The following is a 27,934-nucleotide window of genomic DNA, read 5'->3' as shown; positions in this document are numbered from 1 at the left end:
GGTTTAGGGAATTTCATTTCATTTGCCATATGTTTTATGGATTAAAAATATGAAAGACATTGAACTTAAGTGACATGTGTAAATGGAAAATATTTTAAATACTCAAGTAAACAAAGGGAAACAGAAAGATGAAAACTGAGAAGTAGCCTTTTGTTTTTGCCTAAGAGTGAGTAATCCTGTCATTTAAAAAGTTAAAAATCTTAGCATTTTATGATACATCTTATACATACTACAATAAAACTTCAATTAACTAATTTCCTGAGTATTATGTATTTTAATAGTCTGCTGTAAAGCTCCAACTTAAAACATTTCATAAATGATATGAAATATAATTTTCCTTTTCAGCTACCTGACAAATTAACCCAGTACAGATTCTATTTCTCTCAATAAACACCAGGGGTGCCAAAAAATGTATACAAGTAGACACTTTGGTCAGCATTGCTCAAGCAGTAGTTCGCCAAAATGAGAAGTGTCTGGATGCTGATGGTAACCACTTTGAGCACCTCTTGCAACTGCAAAAGTCAAACGTGACTTGTATTCATCTTTTGTTATCCATATATACTGAATATTACAATTTTAATAGTTTCTTTCCTTTCTTAAAAATGTATATTTTTTGGCACCCTCTGTAGATATTAGAGAAAGATATAACACTTACATAAAGTGTTATTACTGTTCCCAACAATATTGATGGGATCAGACTAGCCAGTTTAATACATGGTAAATGTGTAATCTTGAACACATTATTTCTCCTTTCTAAAACACAGGTCCTTTATCTATCAAACAAAGATAATACAGCCTGCCTCACAGGATTGGAATGAAGAAAATATTGGGAAGCATTGGCAAAGCACTCAGCGTGAGGCTTGGTACACAGTAAATCTAGAACAAATGATAATCCCATGCTTGTTATCCCTATAACAATAGGAGAGGAATGAAAAATATATTAATTACATGCAACAAAACTCTAACCTTAAGTGACAATACTTTGACTCTTGAGCACACTAAATATTGTAAATAAGGTTCCTAACAAATGACTATTACAATGCTATCTCACTAGAAACTATAATAAAAATTAATATTTTAATCTTTGATCTGAGATTGCGAAAGAAATCTTAGTCATTCACCAGCAAGCTTGGTGGTACAGTGGGAACAATGTGAAGAGGTGAGAAGACGGACCCTTTAAATCATGGTGGCTTATCTACTAACTCAGAGAGAAGCCTGATTTTGTCCCCTTGAGACAATGAGAATATAAAAAAAGGACCATTTATACCTTCTCCCTTTTAAAATTGTACCACAAAAATTTTGCTAATTCAGGAGACTGAAAGATGGACTTATATTCATTACAAAGCTAATATCTACTATTCTGAGGTATCTCGAAACTTACAGAAACTGGAGATAAATCTATAGTGCAAAAAGGTCAGTATAATATATTGAGATTATTTTTCATTTGTTTGTTTATATGTTTTTAAGAAGCACAAAGGTCAACCCTGTATCAGAGACCTTTAAAATTTTCAATTAATCTGCAAAAGCCTATATGTGAATATGTATGTGAGAGAGAGGACAGCAGGTGTATACAAAGGTAAAGCAATCTCCTATCTCAGAGGATTCTCAAGCTTAAATACTGTTCTTATCCTCATACAGAATACAGTGAAAATGTATATACACCAATATTCAACATTAAAAATTCAGCAAGGGAATTTCATTATCTGGAAATAAACTCTTTAAGAAATCTAACTTTCCTACATTTTACGTACTTAATAACATTTCAAACTCTACATTGCAATTAAAATTTAAAAGTGCAACCCAGCATCAAAAGCTAATATACATAAATTAGCTCTTTTCATTTTTGCTCAAAAAGTTTATTCTTGTTTTGTGAGATATGGAGTACCCACAGGAATTAGATTATGTCAATAACCCAAAGATTATGACAAAAAATATGACATGGCTATTGATATTAAGCCATCTATTATAGATTTCACACAAATCACAGAGGCTTTGTTTAAAAAGCTGTGGAAAATAATATTCAAAATTCACTATAGAATTATTATATGGAAACGTCAAATAAACCTACATTATTTCTAAATATATATTTATTTGCATAACTTGCAAATATATTTTAAATCAACTCATTATATAAAAAATAATGTAATATTAACCAACACATTTGATCAAACAAAGCTCCAAATTGTAAAACTGTGCCAAAAATGTTTTTTTTTTAGATGAAGTTTTGAACTCAATATCTACCATCTCTAGGTCAATAAAAAAGTATCTGCCACTAGAAAATAATATATGTAATAATTACATTAACGTAAAACAGTCTCCCAAATCTTTAAAATATGATTGCAATTAAGACGTTTATTATATTTTATTCATAGTGATTAGAGGCATAACAATTTATAAAAACAAACTTCTATGAGATTACAATCGATATATCCCTTTGTAAGTTCAAAAAGTTCAATTTATTTTAACAAAATATACAATCAATTTTTATTTTTCCCTATCTCCATTATTTGAGCCATTTTACTGGAAATATAATCCTAACAGTTAAATTGAAGTGAATAACTTTTCAGTTAGTTATTAAGTATTTTTAGTTATGCCTTTAATAAGTTATGTATGAAAACTTGGAAGCTCTATAACAATTTGTTTAACTTCTAAATTGGAGGTGGAGCAAATCAAACATCCTGTTGAACAGTGATAAGAAAAATAATCACTAATTTGGCTACTGATGAATAAAATATGTGGGAACCACAGCACAGGAATGACTGTGCCCTTATTAAATAAGAACGTAAATGAAAACCCGCCTATCTAGGAAAGCTAGTAATTGCTATGGGCTTTTGCAAACATAAATTTCCATACCATACTCACCCTCCCTTATATGACAGAAGGAGGCAATTATAAGTAAAGAAAGAAATGAAGGTAAATAAGAACTCATGAAAAGAGTTATGAATAAGGCACAAGAAAAAATTCTCATGAGAGTCCCAAAGAAATCAAGTGTGAGATCCAGAAAAGGAAAAAAAATTCACAGCAAGCCAGGGGCAATGGGCAGTACGTAAAATCATGTGATGTTACTATTCCTCACACAACTTAGGCTCATTCACTTAATCAAATATAAGCAGGAAATAAAATGCAAAAGTAAATTTGTGTATAAATATTCCCCAGTGGATTCTTTTTAAGAATTAAATTCCTCAGATAGTGGTTTATAATTGAATGCACAACTGCAGATAAATAAGAGATTTTTCTCAACAGGAAAATATAGAAATTCATTCTATATGCTTTCATGATCTCTGCCTTCTTATCTCTTTATTGTATCAAAGATAAATGATAGATAGGTAGGTAGGTAGATAGATAGATAGATAGATAGATAGATAGATAGATAGATAGATAATAAAATGTGAAGTGAATGTCAATTGGGACAATCCTGATAAGAGCTTCTGCTGTTTTACTGCCTTAGTTAACATCAAATGAACATATATTTCAGAAGCAGATGCTGCTAAGAGGCAAAGAAAGATAATACAACTTTATTCATACTATTCAACAAAAATCAGTGTGCATCATAGGCTTTATTTGGAAAGCACATGAAAATTTTTATTTATGTGTTTAATATTATTTTTTAAGTCTATTGGGGTGACAATTGTTAGTAAAGTTACATAGATTTCAGGTATACAATTCTGTAATACATCATCTATGTATCACATTGTCTGTTCACCACCCAGAGTCAGTTTTCCTTCCATCACCATATATTTGACCCCCTTTACCCTCTTCTACAACTCTGCCCCTTACCCCAATGAAAATTTTTGATGAAAATAAGAGCTATTGGGTAGATGGAGGCATTATAGTCTGTTTTGTTTACTTGAGTTATTAATACAATTTTATGTATGTGAAATCTAACCCCATTGGGGTTTGGGCAATGTTTCCAACAGTGGAAACTCAATAATGACTGTAGGAGAAAAGGTCTATGGGTCGGGTGACCACATAAGTCTTCCTCTAAACCAGAACACAGAATGAAATGGGGCACTATCAATCATTATGCCCAGGTAACAGGTATAAACAAGGACTGTCTCAGGAAAGTCAGGACTCATGGGTAATTTACCTCCCAGTTTCAGAACATGAGCAGTGTTTTCACTGTAGTCAGTACTAAGAGAAAACCATGTTCCAAGTCCATGGAGATGTACCTATCCACACAATCCACCTGATGGGGATGGCAGAAAGGAAGAAATAAAAACTCCAGGCAACAGGATAGGAGCCAGAAATAACAAGCCACAAGGAGGAGTTAGATGATCAAAGACACTAAATTTTTACAGTGTACCTATGGACTGGCTCACGGCCAAGGCAGGAGGCCTGAAGGTACCAATCAGGGTCAGATATAAAAATGTTCTTTAACTTCAAAGTCTTCAGTTCGTTGTAAAAAGCAAGACAGCAGACATTGCATGTGTTGGGGAACGCAGACATAGAGGAGGGTGGAGAGAAGGCTAACGTTTGTTAAAATTCCAGGACAAGCACACTTATCAACAGTATCAAAAGGTCCTTAAAAAAATAGAGGACAGAGGGTAAGGATGAACACGCAGAGAAGTATTAACTGATTAAACTAACTGATAGAATCCAGTAATGGGTACACATGATCAACATTTTCTAACTGATTGATAAGAGGAGCAATACCTCCACAGAAATGTTTTATTTGGCCTGCACAGAGTTTTATAAACATTTAAGACAATATTTTTAAAGGAAACTGTAACATAAAAAAAAAAAAAATCAAAATTTCTAGATTCTCTAGAATAACTGAAAGTAATAAAAACACTGGGTCTACATTTCTGCATGGCTGTGGGATTGGAATACTTTTTAATATTTAAATTTTAAATGAAAAAATGATTACTGAACCAGCTCTTATTATCTATTAGCCTAGCAAATAATCTGAATTTGCAAACCACATTCACTTCTTTGAAGCCAGGAAGCTAGTCTTTTATCTGCAGTTTAATGTGTACTCTTTTGCCCCTAACTCTCTAACCTAGAAGTTTTAAAAAAAAGGTGTGTTTTTTACCGTTTCAGACCAAAAGGATGGTTTCAGCTTCGTCTACTTCAATTTTAAGCAACTCAGTATACAAGTATGCGTGATGCTTTGCTAGGTATTAATCATACCAGTGAAGCAAATCCTGAAATTAGCCAGGCATCTAAAACAGACAGCATCAGGTCTATGGTTGAAAAATGACTTATTCAATCTTGAAGTTGTAACTTCCACCACATCCTACTTGTTGAAGTCCAAAGGCCTGAAGAGCAAGGAATTTGATCAAGAGCGAGGAATCTCTGCACTTCAAAGAAATGAAAGGTAGCATCATCATGCCAAAATGAGTGGTAACTTTATATAGATAAAAAACAAAAACATCTGCAAATCCAAAAACAACAGCAGTCCTTTTTTATATAGACAAAGGAATTGGTGTGTTTTATGTGATAGAAAATAAAATTTAAACACAACATGTTCAGACAGGTAGGATAGAAGCAAAACATCACTATAATTCCTTAAAGATCTGAAAGAATATTTGGTATTTAACTGTAAAGAACATGGGAGCTTAAACTTCAACAATAAAATATATCTCTTAGGATAGATCATCAGCTTCTCACATAATTTTCACAAGTCAAATGAATTAAATGAAAGTTTCTGCTTTTCATTTTCTCACCAAGTTCTTAAAAAAAAGAAAAAATGTACCCCAGAGTTTAAAATTTCCCTTCCCTAAATTAGAATTTACCAACATGAATTCCCAAAGCCCTCGGGGTAATAAGGGCTTTCAAACATGTTGTTCACTGAGAATTTTTGTAAAAATGAAATCATGCAATAAAACTTACACAAAACAAGTAAAAACTAAAATGCTATAGTTAAAATGGTAAGAGGTCTCCTTGCAATGCACTCCAAACTACAAGCAACGCTGTATTCTGGGTTTGGAGAAATGGAGTCAAGACTGAGTTGGATATAAAAAGGAGGAACAAAGTGGTGCTCTAGAGTCTGGATTATCCACTTCAATTATAAGCAGAGTAGTTCAACCTTACTCAGTTTTACATTTTGGTATTGAGCCTGCAGGTTAGTATGTAATCATATGAAACATTCTGCTAATAAAAACAATCTACTACACACAAATACCAAAACAAATACAAACACTAAAACATCTTTTAATGGATTAGAAGAAGGTCCAAGATGGCAGAATAGTAAAAATAATTAAGTAGATCGATACATAGATAGATGATAAATACTTCCACACATTCAAAAATAAATAAACATCTTGTAATATAAAACCCTTCTATAAAGTATTAAATGCTTCAGTTGCATTGTCCTACAGCAGTCTCTGTGAACTGCAGATTAATCGGGGTCTCTCATGGCTCTAGTATAAAGACCAACTGTTTTTAACAGCAATTCCATCTTTATAATCCTGCTATCTCCTATCTTTGCAGCTCCTCACTGCCTTTCTTGCACTCTGTGCTTCAGCCATATTGAAATTCTCTTCTTTCCTCTCAAGTGCCATGATGTCTCTTACCTCCAAGTCTTGGCAAATGTTTCCTCTCCCTGGAAGATCACCCTCCCACCTATGACTGACCAGCTAGCTCCTATTCCTGTGTGGAAAATGCCAATTTTGACATCATTCTGAAAGGCTGTGTACTTCTATAGCATTCTGTACACCCCCTAACAAAGCACACATCACATTCCATAACAAATACTATCCTTTCATTGCTCACTAGTGTGGAACTGGAAAAATGAACATGCGAGTTACAACTATGCAAATAAGCCTTTATAACCACAGAGAAAATTTATGATTGTTCAATGTCCTTTAAACATTTTGGTTAAAACTCTAAAAAGCTCTCTTATTTTCAGTCATGCATTTATAGGGAAATGAAAAAATGGTGAAACTGCAATTATTTAGTACACTGAAATACAAAACATTAGAAATGTTGAGAAAATTTATTAATGTAAAGGATACTCAAAACGGAACTCTTAAAAACAACATAGTAAGAAAATGGGCAAAAGACCTAAACAGACACTTCATTGAAGACAGTTCTTAGATGGCAAATAAGCATATAAATATTCATTATTATTAATCATTAGAGAAATTCAAATATAAAAAACAATGAGATCACTAAACAACTATCAGAATGGCTAAATTAAAAAATAGCGCTAACACCTAATGCTGAAGAGGATGCAGAGAAAATGAATGATTTATACACTGCTGGTCAGAAGGTAAAATCATTCAACCACTGTATAAAACACATGGACAATTTTTGATACACAGCAATTGCACTCTTGGGTACTTATCCAAAAAAATTAAAATTTATGCTCACATAAAAACTTATAAACAAGTTTTCATGATAGCTTTATTCGTAAGAGCCAAAAAGCAAACAACTGAAATGTCCTTTGGAAAGAGAATGGTTAAAGAAACAGTGATACATAAAAATACCGTGAAAAATAAATTTTAAAAATTTAAATATGGTGAGTGTTTAACTAAAAAAAATTATTGCAGTAAGACACATTGCCATTACTCCCCCTCAACACATTTTGAACATACTTATCCCGTCATTCTTGCCACTTTCTAAAGCAGTTTTGGAAGTCCTTTTTCGTGAATGTCTTTTGCTGTGCTGTCATCGTCGCTGTCTCCATGTCCTCAATTGATTCAAAACGTTTACCTTTCATGGTCATTTTGACCTTGGGGAAGAGCCAGAAGTCGCACGGTGCCAGATCATGAACACTACAGCATCACTATAAACTAATTTTAACATTCTGTGTGTTTCTTTAGCACTTCTTTGCAGTTGGACACAAAATTTCATGTGTTGTTCATGATCCATGAATTACGGCATATTTAAAACACATCTTCTCTCAACTGTAGCTCACAACCAACTGACTGCACCAAACAAGTTGAAACTTGTCACACACTGTTACTAAGGCTCACCATGCCACTTCCCATATTGATCCCTGTCTTTCCATTGGATGGCACTCGGCAGCAGCATTCACCGTATTTTTTAATCACACCTCATTTATACTATGAAATACTACTCAGCAATTAACAGGAACAAACTATAGATACACTCAGCAACTTACATGGATCTTCGAGGGAATTATGCAGAGTGAAAAAATTCAACCCAAAAAGTACAAACTATATATACACAGTACACACACAGACATTCCACTTATATGACATTCTTGAAATGACAAATTTACTGAGAAACAATTAGTCGTCTCAATGGTAACATGGAAAGGAGATGTGACTGTATAAGAGTAGACCGAGGGATCCATGTGGTGACAAAATTGTTCAATATCTTGACAATGGTGGTAGTTATATAAATTTACATGTAAGGTAAAAATTGCATGTACTTAATATATATACATACATGTACAAACACATACACACACAGGAGTTCACGTAAAACTACTGATGTCTGAATAAAGTTAAGTTGTATCAATATCAATTTCCAGGTTGTGGAATTGTACTATTTATGCAAAATGCAAGAGGGTGTCATCGGCGTAAACTGCATGAAGGGTAAAAGAGAGTCCTGTGTATTATTTCTTAAAATTGCATGTGAATCTACAATTATCTGAAAAATTAAAATTGAATTAAAAATTATCTAAAGTAGTTTAAACAGTTCTTGCCTTTTGCTTTCCTTCATAAACTTATGATATAAAGCTAGCATCTATTTTATGCCTCAGCAAGTTTTCATATCCCTTTCTAAATCTGCATTAGCTTCCGACACTTCATCCTTTGCACTTTCAATGTCAACGAAGTAACTATAAGAATTCCTTTAATGTGAATATTTTGCCAGTGTCACTTCTTCTGGGACATTTTTTGTTTGCTTGTTTTTAACTACTTTCCTCAATTATGCCGGTAAGTCACCTTCTATAACCTTCTCTGGCTACATAGCATATTTAGAGACTCAAATAGCAGGAAGGTCAACATTCCAATGGTCAGCAATTTCTCCTATAACTCCATTTAGGTCTGATTCAAATTTTACTTCCAGTGTTACCACTTTTGTTTCTTCACTGCACTTTCATCTTTGTCCACCAATCCCCTTTAAATTCCTCATTTTTTATAAACTGTCATGTAGGTTTACCACAGGGAGACAAGGAGGCAACACAACTACATGCTTGCTGTCTGCTTGAACCGAATGAGAGATAAGCAGGAACCACTCACCAACAGACTTTGAAAGAAGTGACGTGACTGGTCATTGATCATAATGCACATCTGTTACTTAGGTAGTGATTTGTGGGCTGCAGACCTCACAGTAAAGTCTGTGCTTTATGCAATTACTCACAGTCAACAGACCATGCTACTGAAATTTGAACTGTGTTGCTGGGGGACTGGTAAACAGTAGTACAAATGAAGACAGCTTGCATTTGTTCCAAATACTGACTAGTGTAGGATCATATATTACTAGGGGATCATATACGAGCGCCTATCAGCATTCTTGCCAGAAAAATCCCTTATCTTATCCTTTATTTCCTCCTTATATAAATATCTGAAGAGACTTTGATGAGTGTTCCCAATATATGTGAACTCTCGTAACTAATATAAAACCAAAAGCCTAAAAAGAAACTACACACACAATCATACTGGTATTAATAACGATGTGAACGCCGAACTCTAGCCCAAGAACACTGTACAAATTCTGGAGTCTGAAATCAGTCCATGATGATCTACTCTTAATAAGATAAGAAACAAAAACCTTCCAGAAAGGACTTATACATGGTTTGGGGTTTTGGGGGATTTTGTTTTGTCTTGTTTTAATTGTATTCTTCTTTATACAGCAATTTCCGTGATAAAGTGCTGGTTTTTCATTCCTTGAACAGACACCCATGGATGTTAGGATGAGCCATCTGACAATGTGCTGTAATGTGACAAAAGAATCTTATCTTCGGTGTAAAATCTGCTAAAAACGTCCACTTAATTACTATGCTTATTGATTAAATTCAGAAAGTGCTTCAATTTCTTAAAAGAGGATTGAGTACCAAATATAAAAAGTCTCATCCTATATCTTAATTTTACGTTTAATTTCCAAATATTTCATATTTAGTATAATCTGTATTATTCCATAACATTTGCCATATTTTACAAAAGTATACATATCCCTCATAGAAAATATGAAAAATGCAAAAAGGCTAAAATTAAAAGCTCATTTATGATCATACCATCCAGAGATAATCACTGTTTACATTTTTAACATATTTGTTTTCTCTATATAAGGAAATACTTTTCCACCAAACAAAATTAGATTCCTAAGATACTCATTCTTATACATCGCATTTACACCTAAACTGTTCTTTAATCACATGCTTTCAGTCTCTGATGGCCAGTCCTTACCCATTAAAGGTCAGTCTGAATTAATTAGGTCCAAATTGTACCATGTTTTAAAATTAATGTAGGTTTCTCATTGGCAAATACTTAATGGAAATTAAGTAACTAAACATAGCATAATAGATGTTTTAATGAATTTAATACTATACTGGAGTATTAAGATTATACACATATTTACAGAATAAAAAGCTGTTTTTTTTTTCCTATGGTAACAGCTGCCTCTATAGTTCATAAAGCTATATTGACTTCGTTACTGTATACCGTTTACACATGCTCTCTTTATTAGTGTTCACAGTTTGAATATTTCTATGAAGATGAAAGAGGTTTCCCACACCGGCATGCAGAACCAGAGTTCAGTAAATGACACCATGTCCCAAAACGGGACAGTACAGGCTGAAGCTGCTTAAGAAACCATTTTACCAAAGATTACAGAAAAGTACACTTCTGACCGCAATGCCCAAATTATTTGAAATTTAAAATATCCGACTTGAAATACTTAAGATTTGATACTAAGTCTGTCTTTTACTTCCCCTTTCCTTTTTTTATCTAGAGAAAGAAGGTTTTTAGTGCCTTTAGCAAGACACAGTCCACACATATTAATAGAGGGCTAGTGCGTGTAGAGTACCACACTCTACCAATAAATACTAACGTGTGGGAGTGTGTCTGTTAAGTATCATATTGTAAAATTCCAGCAACTGGAGAGCAAAGAAAACTATTCCAGTAAATTTTTAAAAAACACTTTCTCCAAAGTTGCCAATTTTTCTACACATAAACATTTTTTTACTAGAATTTCATAATTTGAGAATGCTGATGAATTCAGTTTTCCCTAGTCATTCTTAAACTATCCTTTCTCAGAAGTTGTTAGAAATCAGTGAGCCAACTGAAAGGCAAATAGTTTTGGGGAAAGGAAATAACTGGAAAATCAGTCCTCACAATGTCAAATAATTAGGTAAAATAGAGAAATGTCTAAGCCATCATGTTCAAGGCTAAATAATAAAATAAGCCTTATCTCTAAGTGCAGGGTCTCATTCCCTCCGGGGCCTCTCCCCCATCAGTTATGCCCATTTTCTCCTGTCTCTTTACACCGCTCTTCTTGACTGATCAACCCCTGCATACAATCTCCTCTATCTTAATGATAACCCCTCATGTAGGCCCTGATTCCTTTCTGTCCACTGTCTTTCTCCCTTCTTCCCCCAAGCTTATTGAAGGCGTAATCAATGAATAGGGTCTCTTATTTGCACAGCAATCTCACTTCACTGCCTTGATCTTGTCCACCTTTCTGTGGGTCAAACTGGTCCCACCTACGTCACCAATAAGTCCTTAATTAAGAAATCTATTAGGCATTTAACATTTCTCATCTTAGTATATCTTTCCATAGCAACAAGAGCTATTTACTATTCTTCCGCCTTCTTGAAACTCTCAATCCCATCCTCTTCTATGCACCACTAGTGCTATTTTTCCAGCTACCTCTCTGATAACCCTACTCAATTTTCTTATAGGCTCCTCTTTCTCTGCCAATCCCTCAATGAAATATTTTATCTGGCTTTTTCTTCTTCTTTCTTCACATCATAAATTGCAATGTTTCATGAACAGTCTTCCACACCTATGGCTTCAGCCATCACTTTGTGCTGACGATACACAAATCTACATTTCTACTTCAGGACATGTTCCAAACTACTGTATGGACAATGGAGGTCTGGAAATAATTTGTTCTACATCACAGGCAACCAGAATCAGAATTGAAATTGTAAGCCTCCTGACTCCACTTTAGTGCCATGCTTTTTCTAACATGGTGCATAGCTTCTCTAATTCTACAAGGGGAAAAAATGCTAAGTTTCAAAGAAGCAGTAGGAGAAGCTGGGGCTTAAAATTTCTTGACACAATTTAAGAATGAGATGAAGCCTGGAAGTACTGGGAGATGAGACAGGACACAAGGATGCATCCTTCATAAACCAAGAAACAGACAGTTTTTCATCTTCCACGTTGTCTTTTTGCTATATTTTTCAATTACAGAATAAAGCAATACAAGGTAGCTCCTACTATGCTATTAAATCTGAGCTTTAAGTAAGCTCATTCTGTAGCTCTAACTCAGTAACTATTTAATCAGCTATGGATCAGAGTTCATATTTTAATAGTCTCTTATGATACCACAATATTAAGTAGTAAGAAAGAGACAAAGATAGAGATCATGGAGCTCTGATTACTACCTGCCTTTTACAAGTTGTATAACATGACCTAGCAAGTAGTCACTTCCTTAGTAGGCAAGAAAGGCAGGAAGGAGTAGGAAAGAAATACAGAGAGGAAATGGATCTTTCCTTGTTTCCCTGAAAATAAGACATTAGCCGGATAATCAGCTCTAATGAGTTTTTTGGAGCAAAAATAAGACAGGGTCTATAATATAATATAATATAATATAATATAATATAATATAATATAATATAATAATACCAGGTCTTATATTAATTTTCACTCCAAAAGATGCATTAGAGCTGATGGTCTAGCTAGGTCTTATTTTCAGGGAAACACGGTAGATGGGGAGCCCTGGCTCCCAGATAGCTAGCTCCACCTTGAGTGTTAACAATTCAACATTTCTGGCCACTGTCACAGTACACACCGTTCCCAGCCTCACTCTGTTTATATTTATAGAATAGCTAGCACTCTATAGCCAGAAAGAGGTCAGCACCACCCAAAGAATTATAAATATTCACACATATGAATAATTATATCTTATTCATAACTATAATAAAATTATATTCAAGAGCAACTGTCTATTTTTAAAATGATTGCAAAATACACAATATTTTCATTTCAAACACTCTACTACAATTACCTTATTGATCACATTATATTGGTAATATGTCTTATTATACTGTAACTATTGTTTATGTCAGCCTAACTTAACTGTAAACATTTATTTTATCAGTGCATTCTTTTCGAGAAATTTAAGACATAGCATCACATTTATGAATAGATGAAGCATTGATATGCTTTAACAATAACTAGAAGTGATGTTATACAACCCTTACTATATTCAATCACCGCTCTTTGCCAGCCCTATATGCTTATCACATTTCTGTGAGATACATAGATAATTAGAGAGAACAGGCCCACTCAAAAAGCCTGTATTAGTTATAATTTTATTTCAGACTTGCAAACTTATCTCAAAGTTAAATTCAACGTATTTTTATAACTGTTAATACTCAAATACATCAAAACAGGTTTACTTATTCAAAAACTAAGTGGTAGGATCAACCAAAGGATATTCTAAGCAGTTGTAATAAAGCAGAGACCAAATTCCACTTGATCCACAATAATCACTATTTACTCTAATGGTTCTTAGCCCTGGCAGAAAGAATATATTCAGGCCAGAGCCTACAATCCCATTCCGACACCATCGGTGGAAGGTGCAGGCAGTGGTCACTCACATCTCTGTGTGCAAGCTGACCATTCTTCTCCACACATCACAACTCATGGCTTCGGTGGTAATTGAAAAATTCAGCACCTGCTAACCAATCAGAAAAAAAACAGCTCCGTGCAGCTGAATGAAGACACTGCTCCAACCACAGAAAAATATTACTAGAGGATCGCACATCCATAAGTTTCAGCCTCAGTACAGGGTGAAAACCAGAAAGAGGGAATCTCAAGGACAGCTCTGGGGCATTTTCCAAAGACTGGGAGAAGGTTTAGTCTACCAAAAATTCTCACTGGGCAGCGGGATAACTCAATAATCCTATGCTATGGAGCAGCTTACCTGAAAGTGAAATGTCTTGCTAAATCTGCTGTTTCAAAGCAAAGAATGATCCTGATAAGTCATGCAAATAGAACTTTTGTCCAGATAAATGACAAAAATATCCAGTACATTATTTCACTACACAGCTATGCAGAAAGATAATACAAAAGGAGATGCTTATTTCAAGTTTTAAATATCTTCAGAAAGCAGCTGAAAAGCAGCAATACATTTCAATTGGGAGGAGTAGTTCTTGAAATTAGACTGCTCAGATTTGAAGGCAGGAGGAAAAAAATAGGGAGACTGATATACAACTGGATAAAAGCATTTACCTATGTGACATTTATGCTTATGGTTTCCACCATGCAAGCCAGATGGAAAGGATGTATAACGTGGACAATAGCCTCTTCACAGCCTTGCTTTTACTGAACTACAGACTCGCCCAAGGTATTGGCACTCAGCTGTGGCACAGGATTCCACTGGAGGGCAACCAAGAGCCCAGTGATTGCTCATGAAGAAGTACAATTTCCAGGTACCACTTCTGATTTGCAGGCCCAGGAGACACCTTTTTAAAATAAGCACCCAAAGAAATGAGAATGTAGGGGGTTCTTGGGTCACAATTTGAAAAACACTGGCATGATTCTTAGTACTCTGTACACGCTCCATGCATGGCAGTCTAGGAAAACAAACGGTGGATTACTAAAGGAAGCTGTAGGAAAGCTGGCTCATATAACACTGGAAAAATTACCACCTTGCTGAATTTGAGGGTTTTATGAAGTAAGAAATAGTTAATTTTACTAATGGCTTCTTCCATTTTCTAGTTTGATAGCCACATGGTATTATTTCATTTACTTCATGCTTGCATTTTGTGCCTCACAATTGGCTATATTATTCTGTATTTTATAGATATGATTAAATATCTAAGAATCATGTATTTCAATTGTCTGCAAAATTTCTTGTTTTAAATTTGCAATAGTACCAATACTCTATAAGTTTACTAATATTGTCTTTTTATTCAATTTAAAAGACAGTCTTTTCTATCTTTGAGTACAACCTAATATTTTTCTCTATATAATGATATAATTCAATTTTCCTTAAAAAAAAATAAATTTTTTATACCATTTAATCACAATCTGAAAGTGAAAATTATTTTTCTTTTGTTTACAGTTCAACAAAACGTTGATCACACATCTGTGAGTGTCTGCCTACTAGCTCAATTGATAAGTGAGGAATTAACCATAGGCTACACAGCAATATTTCAGGGATTGCTCAGCTGAATCTATCCTGTAGTCAAGAATCAAAGGAAGGCTGGTTTTTTTACAGACATTTTCCACTGTTGTAGTTCAACTCACTGCTTCCTGAGAGATACCAGTTAGGAAAAGGCCTTCTTCATTAACACTCATTTATCCAAAATAAAATGGAAATTTCTTACTTCTCTTCAAATATAGGAATGTTTGCATTCATTGTTGCTCAAGGTTCGATCCTACAAAGTTTTTTCAATTAAAATAGCTGTTTGTAACAAGGCATGATCTTTTGAAAACGATAAAACTGAAGAAAATATCTCATGAGATTCCATCATTTTAACACAAATCTGACAAAGTTTAAAAAACAAACTCCTATTTCCCAGGGGTTGTTCACTTTACTATCAGAAAAATAAGCAACAATTATTGATCTCCAAATATGTATAAGGCGAGAGTGCTAAACCATGACACATATTAGGTCATTTAACACTCATTTAATCAGATGCAGAAATGATGGTCTTAAAGTCACAGGCCAGTAAGTGGCACCGGCAGGATTCCGAAACTTTGCCCTGTTCAACACCATCTTGTTGAAATTTCATCAATCAGCCGTAAAGAAGTTGTCAGAGCATATTGAGATGTGATGACAGCTGCCATTACATAATGTCAAGGTGAGTCATTAATTAGCATTTTCGAAACACATCCAGAGTATTAACCTAATATGTATGGTGATTGTGAATCCAGTGATTCACCTCCAAACCCATTCTTCTGTGTCTTCTACATCCCTAGGCAGAACTCATAGGCTAATTCTCCAAAATGGTCATAATACAGAGGACCCCATGTGACTCCTTTCGCATTGATTTGAGCAGCAATAAAAATTAATATGCTTTTAGGTAAACATTGATGAAACGAATAGCTAAGAAACAGGGTTAACTGGCAACATTTTTCCACACCTCTTATAACCAAATTTAGCCTGCATGTGTTTTCAATGTAACATCACTGCGCTAAAATGTTTTTTAGTTTTAATACTGCCAACCTAGAGCTTCTGAGTGACATGAATAACTTATGTTACAACTGTGAAATAAAACAATTTCAATAAAAAAGAATGCTGATGCTTTAGAAAGAATAAACAAATTTACAATTGTAAATATATATATTTGAAATACTCAAAATGGGAAATAGGATCCCCACTGCCCATATAATTACTTTCTTAACTTAAGAATTCAGAGTAAATTAAGAATCATTAACCACTTGAAATGAATAAAGCTAAGTGTCAAGCATCTAACTCTACAAATACTAGCTTTTCATTATTTAGAATGCTTTATTATTTAGCAAAATTTATAGGAATTCCAGAACTTATTTCAAATACTCAATTTATAGACTCTACATTTAAATATCCCTGGACAAAACCAAACACATAAAATTACTATCTCAAGAAAGAAAAATATTTACCTATAAGAAAATCTGCTTTCCCATTTTGTGCCTATGAGTGGTTTACCTGTTTTCTCATGTGAAATTAAACCTCAATTTCTCCATTAAAAAGATAAAAAACAGTATCCAGCTACTTTTTGTTATTTTGTATTTTTATTTTTTATACCACAGGTGTGACGATGAGGGCCATAGAGTGCAGTGCATGATCTTTTAACTTATAAAATGTACACTTTTCAATTAATATGGAATATTTTATATATTTAAATCATATATTAGTAAAGTTGTTTGATTCATCTAGATGAGGATAGTTGTGCCAATCAAACAAATACCTTGGAAACAGCACATTTCATAGTTTCCAGTTTATGACCATCCACTCATACACTGTCTCAACATTTGAACAGAGTATGATATAAATCAGATTCCTATTAAAATAAATCGCTTTCATATCTTAAAGCACAGAAGGGAAACTTTGGTGTATTTAATTCGTCTCCAACTCTGTGATTTAATTCGTCTCCAACTCTGTGATGAGTCTATAAATATTATCCGGTCATTTTAAGTATACACTATTCTGGAGAAGATTTATACATCAGGATCTAAATTATACTCTTAAAGTGATTGATCAAAGCAATTCCTTTGATTCTTTGTTAACCAAAAACTTAAAAGAATGGCTGTGCAAGTTTTTGCTGAATTATAACAGAAACTCTGGTTTCTACATTTTAAAAGACAAATTGAGAATCTCTATACCTCCAAGTTTATTAAAATGAACTTTAAATGCTGACTTAAACATTTAAAGGGCTAGTATCAAATAAAATAGCATTTCCAAAGAGGTTAGAAAAAAAACATCTAATAATGCCAAAATTACAAAGAGAAAAATTGCAGAACATAAATACAAATATATAAGTAAATTTCTTCTACAAAAAGAGCACTGGCTATAAGTTTAGACAATAAATTCAAAAGTAAATTTCAATTGTACTTCTACTTCCCGGACAGAGATGTCAGTGTGCTAACGACACAGTATGAATAAAAAAATGTGACTGTTATGAAATAGGTCATAAACTGAACAGACATGGTCCCAAAACAGAAGTCAAAATAGAAGGAAAAGAATTACTGCAAATACAGTAATAAAAAAACATCAAATTTGTTTTCATTAATACAACCCTAAAATTAAAAAAGGTAAAAAGAGGTAGGAATCCTTATTCTGTAGCATTTCCTTATGTCACACATCAAGCATTCCCTCTGCTGCCCACATTTCTCATCCCATTCGTAGTTAGATGGTGTGGTGTGACTTTCTAGGACTAAAGAGCTCTTATATACGTCACTTTCTTTTTATAATTGACTATATTTTCTATACTGTAATTTACATCCCCATGACTATTTTGTAACTACAAGTTTATATTTCTTAATCCTTTCACTCTTTTCACCCAGGGTCCCAAAGCCCCTCCCCACTGGCAACCATCAATTTGTTCTCTGTAGCTATGAGTCTGTTTCTTTTTTATTTGTTCATTTATTTTGTTCTTTAGAGTCCACTTATAAGTGAGATCACATGGTATTTGTCTCTATCTGCCTCATTTCACTTAACATAATACCCTCTAAATCCATTCATATTGTTGTACATGGTAAGACATCATTCTTTTTATGGCCAAGTAATATTCCATTGTATATATGTACCACCTCTTCTTTATCCAATTGACTGTTTATGGGCACTTAGGTTGATGCCACTTCTTGGCTTTTGTAAACAGTGCTGCAGTAAACATAGGGAAGGATATATCTTTTCGAATTATTGTTTTGGATTTCTTCCAATAAATACCCACTGCAGAATGGCTGGGTCATTTTTAATGTTTTCAGGAATCTCCAAACTGTTTTTCATAGTGGCAGCTCTATGAAAACCCACCCACAGTACACAGTATTCCATTTTCTCCAAATCTTCACCAACACTTGTTTCTTGGTTTATTGATGATGGACATTTTGAGAGGTATGAGGTGATATCATTGTTGTTTAATTTGCATTTCTCTGATGATTAGTGATGTTGAGCATCTTTTCATAAGTCTATTGGCCATCTGTATGTCCTCTTTACAGAAATGTCACTTCATGGCCTCTGACCATTTTTCAATTGGATTGCTTGGGGTTTTTTTAGTGTTGAGTTGTACAAGTTCTTTATAAGCTTTGGACATTAACCCCTTATCAGATGTATCTTCTCCCACTCAGTAGGCTGTTTTTTGTTTTGTTGGTGGTTTCCTTTGCTGTGCAACAACTTTTTAATTTGATATAGTCCAATTTGTTTATTTTTTTCTTTTGTTTCCCTTGCCCAAGGAGATATGTCTGAAAAAAATATTACTAAGAGCAATGTCAGAGAGTTTACTGCCTATGTTTTCTCCTAGGAGTTTTATAGTTTTGGGTCTTACATTTAAGTCTTTAATCCTTTTTGAGTTTATATATATATATATATATATATATATATATATATATATATATATATATATCTGTTCAGTTTTCCTAACACCATTTATTGAATAGACTATCTTTACCCCAGTGTATATTCTTCCTTCATTTGCAGTAGATTAAATGACCTTATAGGGTTGGGTTTATTTCTGGGCTCTCTATTCTGTTCCATTGATCTATGTGTCTGTTTTTAGGCCAGTATCACACTGTTTTGATTACTATAGACTTGTAGTATAGTTTGGTATCAGATAGTATGATATCTCCCACTGTGTTGTTCTTCCTCAAAATCACTGTGGCTATTTGGGGTCTTTTGTGATTCCATGTACATTTTATGATTATTTGTTCTAGTTCTGTGAAAAATGACATTGGTATTTAACAGGCATTGCATTGACTCTATCTATTGCTTTGGGTAGCATGGACATTTTAGTGATGTTAATTTTTCTTATGCGTGAGCACAGTATATGTTTCCATTTATTTGTACCTTCTTCAATTTGTTTCTTCTGTGCCTTATAGTTTTCTGAGTACAGGTTTTTTACCTCCTTGGTTAAATTTATTACTAGTTTTTTTTGGGTTTTTCTTGTTTTGTTTTGTTTGTTTTTTGTGGGGTTTTTTTTATGTAATTGCAAATGGGATTATTTTCTTAATTTCTCTATTGTTGGTGTATAAAAATGCAACCAATTTCTGAATATTAATTTTGTACCCTGGTACTTTACTGAATTCAACTGACACCACAGAAATACAAAGTATTATAAGAAAATGTTATGAACAATTATATGCAAACAAGTTAGACAATCTGGAAGAAATGGATAAAATCCTAGAAACATGCAATCTTCCAGAACTGAATCAAGATGAAACAAAAAATCTGAACAGACCAATTACTACAAACAAAATTGAATTCATAATCAAAACTCCCAACAAACAAAAGTCCTGACCAGGTGGCTTCACAGGTCAATTTTACCAAACATTCAAAGAAGAATCACAGCTATCCTTCACAAACTACTGCAAGAAATTCAAGTAGAGGGAAAGCTCTCCAGTTAATTTTACAAGGTGACCATTACACTGATTCCAAAACCAGACAGAGATATTACAAAACAAAAAAAGAAAGAAAATTATAGGCTGATATCCCTCACAAACACAAATGCAAAACTCTTCAACAAAATATTAACAAATCAAATTCAGCAATACATAAAAAAGACCACACACCAGGATCAAGTGAGATTTATTCCTGGGATGCAAGGTTGGTTCACTATCTTCAAATCAATTAATGTGATATACCACATAAGCAAAATGAAAGACAAAAATCATATGATCATATCAATTCGTGCAGAAAAAGCAATTGACAAAACCCAGCATCTATACATGATAAAAACATTCAGCAAAGTGGGAATAGAAGGAACATACCTCAGCGCAATAATGGCTATGTGCAAGAAACCCACAGCTAACATCATACTCAATGGGATAAAGCTAAAAGCGTTCTCCTTACGATCAGGAACAAGAGACAAGGATATGCACTTTCACCACTTTTATTCAACATCGTACTGGAAGTCCTGGCCACAGTAATCAAACAAAAAAAGAAATAAATGGCATCAAAACGGGAAATAAGTAAAACTGCCAATATTTGCAATGATATACTATATAGAGAGAACCCTAAAGAGTCCACAAAAAAACTATTAGAACTGATAAATGAATTCATGTGTCACTCTCTGAATGAAGCAGAACACCCAAGACGATTTTCTTGTCACTGTCTTCTCACCACTGATAGAAAAAGTTCAGTGACTACAGTGTACCACCACCCGCCCCAGTGACTTGCTATGGACACCATAAGTAAGAAGTAAATTGTCGGTGTCCGTGAATGACATCGTTAATTAGGAGCTACAACATAGTCTAGTTTAGGTTCAACTAAAAAGACCTTCCAAAATCAAAAAGATGGTCATAGTAATGGTCTGCTCTAAACTACCTGGTAAAACAGTATCTGATTCCATCCCTATCTGCACATCGAGAAGCCTTCTTTATGCCTCTGTTTTTTGGCTCATAAAGTATACTTTCACTAGAAATAGGCAAAAACTTTTCATCTTCTTTATCTGAGGATCAGTTTACTCACTTCTACCACTAATGGATGATCAAATCATGGCAAAGTAAATACATTTATAAAACAAATCAGTTTCCAAAAAAGCCCAATAAAGAGGACAGTCCTCCTTCCTAAAACTGTTTGGAGAATTTTCTGTATGCTTCCTTCAGGCCTAGAGTTTAAGTTTGTAATGCTGTCTTTCTGCATGCTGCTTTTGATAGACAATATCCTTCCAAACCCTTTCCCAAACTCATATTCATGGTTCCTTATCTTATCAAAATTATAGCATTTCAAAAGTAGAAGAAACAGGTTTAGTCAGTCACCCTCCCATATACAGATAAAACCAATGCCCTCAGAGATAGCAATTAGCAGAGCAAACACCTGAACTTTTTAGTGTTAGTGTAATCACACACATTTTATCCACTCAATTATTATGTTCATTATAGCATTCAAACGTAGAAACTTATTTTATAATGTATTATATAATACAAGTCCAACATATTATGATTCTGAGTTGTGATGAATTTGTACAAGGCTGAATTTTTCTTAAACATTCTCAATGCTGTTTCATACTTTTAATATATTTCTTAGAAGCAAAAGGCAAAGAATTTCATTTCTTGTCCTATTGTGGGAGAAAATTATCCATACATAAATTTGCCAGAGTTACAGAAGTTTGCATTACTTTTGTGGAATTCTACAGATATTGTATGTTAATACAGAATAACTACAAAAACATCATTAGAAACACAATTAATCATCTGCATGAAAACAGGTTCAGTTTATTGCCATTAATATCTCTCACATCTTAATAAGCTATTGTCAACATAGGAAAAGAACAGTGAAGGCATTACTAAGTAAGCTTATTCAATAGAGTCAATTATCATTGACTTCTTCAACACAAATTAAACAAATAAAAAATTAATTATCTCAGCAGTGATGCTTAAATATTTTATTTTAAAGTATATGGATAATTAGTGATCTCACTTGTTCACTTCACCTATGTAAACACAGCTTAAATGTGCACATTTTAATTTAAATGTAGTAATAGTCACATCCATTCTACTGCATACCGGTTTACCTACCTAGTATTAGGCTGACCCACAGGCTTAGAAAGTCTCTATTACTCTGAGTCAATTGAAAAATAGATAAATAAATAACACTCCTTTTCCTGCCGTCTCATGTAGCCATGTCGAGTTTATTAAACAGAAATGCCGTAGTGGAATCAATGACTTCATCTTTTCCTGGTTATGGTATGACTGACAAGCTATATTTCTGTATTGTTAGTGGCAAATTTGAGAACCGGCTATTATCAATACGCTGCATCTGCACATCTCTGCTTTAGATATATATCTTGAAAATGGCAAAAAAGTCTAATGAACACTTGGATTCAAGCCTACCTCTAATTTATTGGAACTGTCCTACAGAACCTAACAAAATATACCACACTAAGTAGACACACACATGAATGAAAATTTGCAAGCCTCACAAACATCCCACTAATTCTAGTAATCATCTGTCATCATTCAAACTTAGTATACCCGAAACTAACATAGTATTGTATAAAACCTATACTTAAATAAAACTTTAAAAACTTGCAAATATTATAGGCAAAACTCAAGCTCTAGTCAGGGGTATAATCCACATACTCAATTTTCTTTATCCTAACAATCTTATCTAAATCTCTATAGCCAGGAACAATCAAAGATATTTAGTCAGTTTAAAAGTCATTTCTCAGTTTGAAGCTTAAGGGCCTCATATGAGGCTTTGTTTCATTTGAATAGGAGTAGAGATGATGTTTAACTAAGATCAGATTTACTGGCAAATGAAAATACTTTCAGAAGACCAAAAATTAGATAATACAAGTATCTCTAAAGCCTTTTATAACTGACCTGAAGTAGAACTGACAATTCTAGCCAGTAACTATGCAAACTCATATGCTGCAAGTACCTCTATGGAACATAATGAATAGCCAAGGTGTGCCTAGCTTCAGCTACTGATACAGCATTTTGGCACTTTGGGACTATACTTATTAGTTTGTTATATAACTTGTCAATATCAGTCTTTTCCAACAGAGAAAACAGGTCCCTCTCCTAGTTCCAAGGTTGGGTGCTATCCAAGACAATGGTCTTCTGTAACCTTTAAGTTAAAATCAAGAATAGGGAAAACCTGATAAGATTGGTTTCAAACCTAATCAGGTTTGATAAGCAAATACTAAGCCATTCTTGAGAACTCTCCAAGAAGCTATCCATAGTGCTATAACTATGATACCTGTCACCCATATCTCAAGCCACAGAGCAGCGTATTTTCCTAGTCTCTGAATCTTTTTGCAAATATTGTGGAAGAACTGAGCCAGGAGATTTCCTCTGTGTTCAAATAAGTCACAAGAAATGAGTTATTTGAGTAGAAGACAGATAAGCCTTCCCACAGAGTACACCTGATGGACTAGCCCTTACCATTAGAAAAACTTGTGAGTATAAGGGTCAAACAGAGAAGCCCAAGGTAAGCGCAGAAATGAAATGGACCCCAGATGCTTCTGGGAGTAGTTCATCACTCTGACTAGCTTTTTAAATACTAAACTGTAGATGTTAGAACACACTTTTGGAAAAATCTGCAAAAGACAAAACTTGAATCATTCAGGCCAGAAAAAAAAAAAAAAAAAATGTAGCAATCCAAAGTAGTTCTAACTTATACAATATATTTAGTTAAAACAATTAAACCTTGGACTAAAGGATTTACATGAATTATGTGCCACACCTTTTCTGTTGCGGTACATTAAAATTTTTACAATTTATATATTTTTCAGTTTTACGTATTAAATAAAAATTGTTCCTTTCCATGATAACACAAAACATTTGTTCACTAAGTTTCTATATGTGCCACATATTGGGCTAAGGGCTTTACATATGTCAAACTTGCATAAAATCCCTATAAAAAATATAATTTTATCAACATTATGGCTGAGTAAACAAAGCCTTAAAGAAGTTATCCACTATGGAAGACAGAGTTGAGAAATGAACCCGATCTTTCTGACCCCAGAGCTTTTGTGTCTACAATGTCTTGCAGCTTTCAGCTATAATGATACACAATGAGGATGTGAAGGCATCTCAAACATGTATTTAAATTATATCAAATCCTCCGTGTGAGTTCAAGAACCAGAAAAGAGAGTGAATTAGAATTACAGTGGCAGTTTGAATGCTTTTGGATTTAATGAACAAACATGGATCTGCTATCCCCTTCATATTGTCACTTCCTTCCTACCTCTCACAGAATCCGCTTCTTCAGATGCAGAAGATGATTCCAGTGTTAGAAGACATCTATCTTCATAGAAGTGGACTTCTAACTCCAAGTAAACAATAATCATCTGAGGCTCAACTGTTCTGGGGTGTAGGGGGTAGGATAGGAGCTGTGCTGAACCTACTGTACAAGGGTACTTTGGCCACTATGTGGCATCTTCCTTAAGGATGTAAACTTCAATAGGGGCAGAATATTTTAGTATTTTCTTCACTTTTCTAAATCCTATTCCTGACACATAGCAGTCCTTCAATGAATAACTGTTGGTGTATAGTTAAATGAAATACAATTCTACTGCACGTGGTAGTCTCCATGCTGGTTTTCCAACATTGGCAAAAGGCGATACTGAATTTGCCATGGCCCCCCAAACAGCCCTTCCATCATTAATTCTATCCAGTTTGACAATATTACTTAAAGAAAGATAACCAATATCACACAATTCTAGAACTTTAAAGATATATAAAATTGCTCGTTAGAATATCCACTTGGGCTCAAAATAGCAGACTTCTCAAAGCCAAATCTTGCTGAATGCAGAGATTCTCCAAATGCATCCAATATTTTCCACCATGACATACCTTGGCATACTTCTAAAAATACCAATATTCTGGCCCTGGTCCTGAAGATTCGAATTTAATTGGTCTCAGGTGGAACAAGCACAGGTGTTTTTCTAAGCTCCCTTAGAGTCTAAGCAGTCAGGTTTGATCACCACTGCCTTCTGCTGAATCTCTGAGTTGTGTTGACAGAAGGTCCACATTAAAATAAATGATAACATTAAGTATGGCAATGGAGTATCTTCTTCTAAGTTGTTTCACATATAAATCAAATCCCTAACTTGGGCCTCATTAATACTACATCCCTACTTCAGACACAGGTCTCTCAGCAAATAATCGCTGTGCTAAAATGGAAACCATTAACTACTATAAAAATAAATAGAAAGTAATGTCCTACTTGAGAGTTTGAGAGAACCTTTGGGAAAAAAAATATTCTCACTTTAATGAGTTACAATGTTAGTTCAATTTTATAAAGCAATTAAATGAAGCGAAACCAGTACCTAATTTTTAAGACTTGACTCTAATGTGCATACATAGCCTTCCCCACTTCCACAATCAATAGTAATGCAAAATTCATAGAAGTCATCTCATTCCAAAATTGTTGCGCTTATTTTATAAATCACTGGGGTTAGATCTACAGATGTCGGGAAATTATAAAATCGATCTCGCTGAAATTTAGACATGGAAAAGGAAGGGTATCAAAGGTAGGGAGGGAAAATAGGAAGCAGAGACTGCAGGAGAGAACAACTCAATTTAGGGTGACAGAGAGCAGAGAAAATAAATTGAAGGAGGATCTGAGATGTAAAGAAAGGGACAGGGCCATGATCTGCACTTACTCTTTTTAAGCGAATAAAACAAAATCAATTAATGTAAGAGCAATTCCAATAAAAGGAGAGGTATCTTAACAATTAACTCTTCTGGTAAAAAAAAAAAAATCTAAATGCAGCAAATCTGTAATAAAGCCAATGAGCAAAATCCTGTCTTCACTGGTTGCTTCCTCTGACTAGTTGCAGCTTCCTTTGAGTAATCCTGATTTCCCCCCAGTGATGCTTTGCCATTCTTTTCAAGTTACTTCCAATTTGTGTATAACACAAAGTAAGTGTTACTGACCCAAGATTTCTACTAACTGGAATGAGGAGTATCTGAGTCATTTACCTTAACTCTTTATGGGCAAAGGACCAGAGTAAGGGACAAGCCACCGTGATTATCACCTAACTCTTTTCTAGCTCCGTGCTGTTTGCAGAGCAAATAGTATTATTTAAAATTCTCTGGCACTGAGTTTTCATATTTGTAAAATAAGGAAGTTGGGCTAGATTTTTAAAATACTCCCCAGTTCCAAAGTACTGTGAGATTATAGACCATAATAATAGTTTTTAAAATTCAGGTACCAGAAAATCTTTCCATTATTCAGAGAATATATAAGAATAAAACTCTTCACGTCTTTCCAAAAGAACAAAAACCAGCAAAGAGCTAAACTGCACAGTGGACTGAATTCACTTTCTCTTAAAGAGACTTGGTTTGCATGCAATTTAAATTCCACCACCACTTCACAATTCAACCTTTCTGCCTTTAAAATACAGTTGGCATTTCACGAAAGGAAAAAAAGTTATCCTAAAGGTACATTTATATAATTTCGCCTCCTCAGTGCCCTACCACTCCTGACTGAAGTTTCACTGAATCCTTTCCTACTTCTGTATTCCCAAAGAAGAGATGCAGTTTTCAGAAGTGCTATAATAATGATTTTAGAGAGTAGGCTCTTTTCCAAAGTACAGTTTAGTTTCAGAGCTCGAAAGAGAAAATGAAAGGTTCCATATGTAAATAAGGTTCAAAGACTGATCACGCTAAGTAAAACCTCAAAGATACGCGCAGCATAGATAGACATCTTACAAGATATTCAAAATGTATCAGACGCTGGTCTGATAAATCTAAATTTAATTTTGCCTTTCACCAGGTGAAATAAAACCCTATGGGTGAAACAGACCATTCTTCATCCTTCAATACCTGACATAGACATGGATATTTAAGAGAAATCTAATTGTACTCCATCTCCAAAGAATTAAATTTAGTCGGTTAAATTTTAATAAACCTATAGAAATCACATTCTTCCAAATGCAATGTATATTTATTGAGAAGTTGGATAAATTATGAACATTTAATAAATTTAAAAAACAAGCTTTATAGAGTCTTTAAAATTTAATTAGCTTATATTTCTTCTCTCACATTTTACAATACACTTAAGTGTGGCATATGCCACCCAGATGTGGATGTCATGTTTCTGAAGATTATTTTATGGCTACTCTTGTGAGGAAATCTATTCCAGGACAGAGCACTTTATTCTGATGATGGGAGATATGAAGAAAGCAGGGAACATGAGTTCCTTTCCTTTAAAGCTGACAGCTTTATAAAGGAACAAAGCATGCAAACTTGGGGGGAAAAAACTCAGGATGAAACAAAAGCACTGAAGAGGAGACTGGAAAGCGAACAGTTTAATAATAAAGGAAATAATAATGAGGCAAACAAAGTTTAGATCTGTTGTTGAAAACAAAAGTCCCTCCTAATTCAATTTGTCTCCCCCGTATATGCACACATACCCACATTCATGTCTTAATACTTTTATGACTACATCATTCGCATTTACGGTCTAAGTAAACATTTGCTGATTATTCCCACATAGAAAATTGAAAGCAGATCTTGAACAGACAGGAAACAATAATGAGAAAAAGTGGAAATCCACATTTCAGGATCTTAGAGTCTACTGGAGAGGACATGTCATTTGGTCCCTTGCACATAATAGATCAAAAATAAATATTTTTAAATAAACATTAAAAACAAAAGTTCAATGATAAAAGCTTGAGCTCATATCTTAGTACTTG

The 27,934-nt window shown here is 34.0% G+C and overlaps 1 protein-coding gene across 14 annotated transcripts in view; it reads right to left on the bottom strand.

The window, feature by feature from the left end:
* The window catches only part of PTPRK (protein tyrosine phosphatase receptor type K), a 504,015-nt gene that overhangs the window by 327,838 nt on the left and 148,243 nt on the right, over positions 1–27,934 (bottom strand). The window lies entirely within an intron of this gene.

Source organism: Rhinolophus sinicus, chromosome 2 (assembly GCF_057876585.1).
Source record: "Rhinolophus sinicus isolate RSI-liver-muscle chromosome 2, RSI-T2T, whole genome shotgun sequence".
Lineage (NCBI taxonomy): Eukaryota > Metazoa > Chordata > Mammalia > Chiroptera > Rhinolophidae > Rhinolophus > Rhinolophus sinicus.
The sequence above is the reverse complement of the archived record's forward strand: the minus strand, read 5'-3'. Positions and strand labels throughout refer to the sequence as shown.